The following is a 6404-nucleotide window of genomic DNA, read 5'->3' on the forward strand; positions in this document are numbered from 1 at the left end:
TTTTGGTTGTCTTCTCAAATATTAGTTGACTATATATATTTAGGTATATTTCTTGGCTCTCAATTATGTCCTATTGATCTGTCCATTTTTATGCCAGTACCATACTGCTTTGATTGTTATAGCTTTATAGTATAGTTTGAAATCAGGAAGTATGATATCTCCTGCTTTGTTCTTCTTTCTCAGGATTTTTTTGACTGTTTGGGGTCTTTTCTGGTTCCTTACATATATTTGAATTGTTTTTTCCATTTCTGTAAAAATTACAATTGGAATTAAATAGGGATTATATTGGATTCATAACTGGATTTTGGTAGTTTTGGTATTTTATAAATATTAACTCTTCCAATCCATGAATACAGGATACCGTTCTATTCATTTGTGTCTTTTTCATATCTTTCATCTATGTCTAAGTTTTCAGAGTACAGATTTTTCACCTCCCTGGTTAAATTTATTCCCCAGCATTTTTTTGATACTATTGTAAATGTGATCATTTCTTTTCAGGTAATTCATTGTTAGCAATAGAAATGCCACTGGGTTTTGTATATTAAATTGTATTCTGCAAGTTTACTGCATTTACTGATTAGGGCTAACGGTTTTTTGGTGGAATCTTTAGGATTTTCCACATATAAAATTGTGTCATCTTCAAATAGAGACAATTTCACTTTTTTTCTTTCAAATCCAACTCTTTTTATTTTTTTCTTTTATTGTCTGATAGGCTCTGGCTGGGACTTCCAGTACTGTGTTGAATAGGAGTGGAAAGAGTGGGCACCCTTGTCTTTTTTCCAGACAATAGAGGAAAACCTTTAACCTTTCTCCACTGAGTATGATGTCACCTGTGGGTTGTCATATATGGCCTTTATTATGTTGAGATATGTTCTTTCTATATGTACTTTGTCAAATGTTTTTATCATGAACGGATGTTTAATTTCCTCCAATGCTTTTTCTGCATCTATTGATATGTTCATATGATTGTTTTCCCTTTCATTTTATTAAGATAAGGTCTCACACCGATTAATTTGCATATATTAAGCCATCCTTGCATCCCAGGCATAAACCCCACTTGATTATCGTGAGTGATCCTTATAATGTGGTGCTGAACACAGTTTGCTAGTATTTTGTTGAGAATTTTTAAATGTAAATTCATCCATACCAGTTTTGATTTTTATTTCATTGGGATGTCTAAATTATTTATATTTAATTATTAATATAGTTAGATGTAAATTTACTGTTTTAGTAGATTTTTTCTATTCCTTTATTTATAGTTCCTTTTCTCCTCTTTTTCTGCCTTTTCTCCTCTTTTTCTGTTTTTATATTATTTGAGAAAGTTTTGTCATTCAATTTATTCCCATTACCAGTTTATCTTTTTATATGTTTAGTTTTTGCCATAGAGTTTGCCTTATATATCTGCAGCTTATCAGAATCTACCATGGAATCACATTTTATTACTTTCATGTAGTATAAGAATATTCCAACAACGTTATCATTGTCATGCAGTTTGATTTTACTTAAGATGGTGGTTACATTTATGTGTAAAGTTAACTGAACTAGGAACGCTCAGATAGCTGGTAAAACATTATATCTGAGTGTGTCTGTGAAGGTGTTTCTAGTAGAGACTGGCATTTGAATCTCTAGACTGAGTAAAGAAGTTCATTCTCACCAATGTAGGTGAATGATATGTAATCTATTGAGCGTAGGAGTAGCAAAAAAGGCAGAGTAAGGGCAAGTTTGTTATTCATATGCACTGGATATCTGTTTTCTCTTATCTTTGGACATTGTTGCTTCTAGTTCTTGAACCTTCAGGTTCAGACTAGAACTTGACACTATTTGCTTCCCTGATTCTTGTGCCTTTGGGTTTGGACAAGAACAATTCCACCTGTTTTCTGGGCCTCCAGCTAGCAGACAGCAGATCTTGGGACTGACATAATGACATGAGCCAATTTGGCATAATAAATCTCTTCCTAGGTATTAATATATGTATTCTGTTGGCTCTGATTTTCTGGAGAACTGTGACTACTACACTTATATCATAAACTTTGTAATACATTCTTATTTCTGCCTTAGGCAATCAGTGACATATTTGAATGACTAAAAAAGATAAAACATGTTGACTTTGTAAATTAACCTTTATTTTGCCCATTTTAGGAGATTTTGGTTCTTTATGTAGAACACGATGACAATGGTTCTAGGAGTGACCCAAGTAGCGAGTTTGAGCCATCTCCTGGATGATTGCTGGAGTGTTAGTTATGTGTCCATGGGAGTGCTTCCAAGTCAGTAAACTGTCCCTTACCAGCTGTTCTTGGGCCTCTTTGGCTAAACACCCTCCAGATCCCATCCCAGTGTGCTCTGCCAGCTCCTACTGGAAGTAGGAATGCAGGTGAGATGTTATAGTGCTTTGGGGCATACTTCTTCTTCTCTTTTATCAGACCCAGCATCTCTCTGCCTAGGTTGTATTGTGACTTAATTCCATTAATTGGCATAATGATCAGGGGGGAAAATGGGTGTTTATCATGAAGAAGCACATATTGACTTGCAGGATAGAAGCTTCTGCATAGCCCCTGAGTGAGGGAGAATCACCAGGTATTACAGGGGAGATGGGCAACTTTATCACCTTTGGAGGGTTCCAAGAAATGTAGGAATCCAGGAAGTCAGGGACATCAATCCAGAGGTCTCCATCCCAGGGGTCAACGTCCTATCCTGTCTCAGCCAGGTCTCAGGATGCAGTCCTCCTTGGGTGGTGATTCAGCCTCTTTGGAGTCTCCACCACTGGCTCTGACAATAGGCCCTTGGCCTTGGCCTCAGCTTTCTCTGCACTCCTGCTGCAGACAAGCGATTGCCACTGAGCCCCTCTGACTTTCAGGTTTAGCTTTCAGGTGACAATGACTCGTGAAAAATGCCCATATTAGCAAAACATAAGGTCTGAATACAGAAAATAAAACAGACTGCATTCTGTTTTGAAATAAATGGCAATTAAAAAAAAACTTCTCAAGTGTTCCATTTGGCCATTGAAAAATAAATTACTCAACTACTCCTAATTCAAAGAAAAATAAGAAAAAACCTCAGAAATATTGATAATGAAAGTGTGAGAGAGTAAATCGTGTAGGTTGCCACTGAGATGGTGACACTGGAAAATCCAAATACCAATCTGAAAGAATACCAAATTAGACCGATGGAAAGATGAGGAAGAACTTAAAAGGGAAAAATAAACCAGAAATTCTAAAAGAAATCAAATGTTTAAATGACACATGCTGTCTCTGTTTCACAGATATCTCTAAAGTGAATTAAATAAACTGTTTTTGACAATATGCTATCTAAAATATCACTCACTGTGGGAATATTTATTGAGCAATACTACATGTCAGGCACAGTTCCAGACTCTGGAAAATACATTAGAGAATAAATTAGATATAAATTAAAATGCATATTATGTAAAATAATGATAAACATAATGGGAAAATTTAAGGAAGATGGAATATGAGGAGATTAAATGGAGATAAATTGCTATTATACAAGGTAGTCAATGAGATCCTCACTAACAAGAGACATTTAAAGGAAAGAATCATGTACATAGCTGTGTGGAGATTCTCTCAAACAGGTGAAAGGAAATGCAGAACAATTGTGAGGGGACTTTATTGTGGTAAGATGTGCTCTGTATGTGTAATGCTGAGGTGTTATTTGAACCTAATAACCCCACTTTAGGGAAATATCCTAAGGTTGCACTGTATGTGCTAGAACTGCTCTGTTGTTATTACATGGGCTTTTACTAAATATGGTAATAATAACAATGACAGTGGTGAAAGAAAGGAAGAGAAAAACACTACCACTTTGAAGAATATATGTCTTGCACTGCAAATAAGGACCCTTGGAAACAAGGCTAAAAATGTGCATCATAAAGACTCTCTTCTGTAACTTTGTTCTCCGGCCTGGACAATGAGGAAAGGTGGCATCATCAAGGGCACCACAAACTGGTAGGGGTAAAAAAAAAAAGAAAAGAGCTTCAGCTGGGTCAGGTTCAGCCCTGTCAGGAAACTCATAAAGATGCCTGGAACTGAGCTGTGAGAAGAGCCCAATCTCTTGGTACAGCCAGTACCTATTCTCTGAATTGTGCTTGTGTTTTGTCATTCTTGAGTGTAAGTATAATCTTGATAAATGCTAAGGCCTAGTCTCTGTATTCTATGAGGAAATACAGACTGGGGTTAATGTCCATGCTCTGGATGAAATAATGAAACAATAAAAGGGGGAGAAATGCACCCTCACTAACAGCAGGATAATGGGATCAGGCATTTGAACACATTCTCTGTGATCCTTAAACCACAGGCTGGGATTAGATTGCCGCCAATGCATGGATCTGAGGATGGAGCAGAGTGCTTCGAACTGGAGTCAGATGCCAGTGACTCTTTGGAAACTAGTATCAGAATAGGTAAGCTGTGGCTTTGTTATTGATTAGGTGGTATTTCCTCAAGCTAGTCGGACATAATTATAAAGCTATTTACGATTGCAACTATGGGAGCCTATCTAATTTGAGTGATATGGAGATGAAAGATAATACTTACAATTTAATATAAAGTTTAGATACATATATTCCTGGGTTTGTGTGTGTAAATAAACCAATATTTGTATATTGGAATCTTAACCCTTAGAACTTTGGAAAATTACTGTGTTTGGAGATAGAGTCTTTGAGAGGGTAATTATCTTAAAATTAAGAATTTAGGATAGACATTAATCCAATAAGATTGTTTATCTTATAAAAGGAGGAGATGAAAATATAAACAGAGAGAAAAGATCATGCGAAGACAGAAGAAGATGACCATCTGCAAGCCAGGGAGAGAGAGGCTACAGGAGAAATCAATCCCATCAGCAACTTGCTCTAAAAGCCTAGAATCCAAAAGAATGAGAAAACAAATTTATGCTGTTTCAGCAATCTAGTCTTTGGTACTCTGTTATGGCAGCCCCAGAAAAATAATAGAACCAGTACCAGCATATTTATGTATGTATGTGTGTATATACATGCGTGTGTATGTGAAGCAGATGGATGATAGTGTTCTTCACATTAAAAAAGAATGGGTACTGGCTTGACTATGATCTTTATTTAAAAATTTCTGAGAAGAACAGAAAAGTAGTAAAAGAAATTCTTGTACTGTAAATTTTTGATATGGAGACAATGGACAGTAATCTTCATTGGTTTCAATGTAACGGTTAATGTGAAGAGTATACTTTATTGAGAAACCAATTTTTCCCAAAAGCCCTTTCCGTTGCCTCTTTTACATCTTTGTTCCTTAAACCGTAGATGATGGGATTCAGCATGGGAATGGCAATGGTGTAAAACACAGACACTATCATGTCCTGGTCCAAAGAGTAACTGGAACTTGTTCTCGCATATATGCAGAAGACTGTTCCATAGTAAATAGACACCCCAATTAAGTGAGAGCCACATGTAGAAAAGATTTTTCGTCTCCCTTCAGCAGAATGCATCCTCAGAATGGCCAAGAGAATGAAACCATAGGAAACCAGGACAATCATGATAGTGACTATCTCAATAATGCTCGTAAAGTAGGAGACTAGAAGCTGGTTTGTGTGAGGGTCAGAACAAGAAATAGCGAGGACTGGAGGGATGTCACAAAAGAAATATCTAATTTCGTTGGATGCACAGAAGGTTAGGCTAAATGATGCTCCTGTGTGCACTGAAGCATTCAAAATGCCATAAAGATAGGAAGCAGTGATGCATGGCACATAGACCCTGGGTGGCATGCTAACTGAATACAACAGAGGGTTGTAGATTGCTACATAGCAATCATATGCCATTGCAGCCAAGAGAAAACATTCAGTGGTCCCAAAAGTAACATCAAAAAACATCTGTGCTGCACATCCAAGGAATGAAATAATGTTATTCTCTGACAGGAAATTGATCAATATTTTTGGGGTGACAACTGAAGAATAACAGGCATCCAAGAATGATAACACACTCAGAAAATAGTACACAGGGTTGTGCAGCTGGGAATCCCTAATGACCAATATAATCAATCCCAGATTTCCTGTGAGAGTGAAAAGATAGATTGCTAGAAATAGCAAAAACAGGAAGACTTGCACATCAAAATCACCTGTGAAGCCCATCAATATAAGCATATTCTCATATTCTCATATTCTTCACCTGGATCATGCATAAATCTATGTCTGATGGGAACCCTGGCATTTCAGTTTTTATTTATAGGTTCTAAATGCAATATTATCTTTTCTTTAAGATTGGTGCCTGAGCAAACAACTTTGGCCAATCTTATTTTTTTTCTTCTGAAAGACTGGCAAGTGAGCTAACAACTGTGGCCAATCTTTTTTTTTCTGCTTTATCGCCCCATATCCCCCCTGGTACATAGTTGTATATCTTAGTTGCAGGTACTTCTAGTTGTGGCATGTGG

The 6404-nt window shown here is 36.7% G+C and overlaps 1 pseudogene; it reads right to left on the bottom strand.

Annotated features, from left to right (window-relative positions):
- Positions 1–5190: 5190 nt before the first annotated feature.
- Positions 5191–6184, bottom strand: LOC138923003 (olfactory receptor 5T1-like; annotated as a pseudogene).
- Between the last annotated feature and the right edge of the window lie 220 nt (positions 6185–6404).

This window comes from Equus caballus, unplaced genomic scaffold, assembly GCF_041296265.1.
Source record: "Equus caballus isolate H_3958 breed thoroughbred unplaced genomic scaffold, TB-T2T haplotype2-0000437, whole genome shotgun sequence".
Classification (NCBI taxonomy): Eukaryota; Metazoa; Chordata; class Mammalia; order Perissodactyla; family Equidae; genus Equus; species Equus caballus.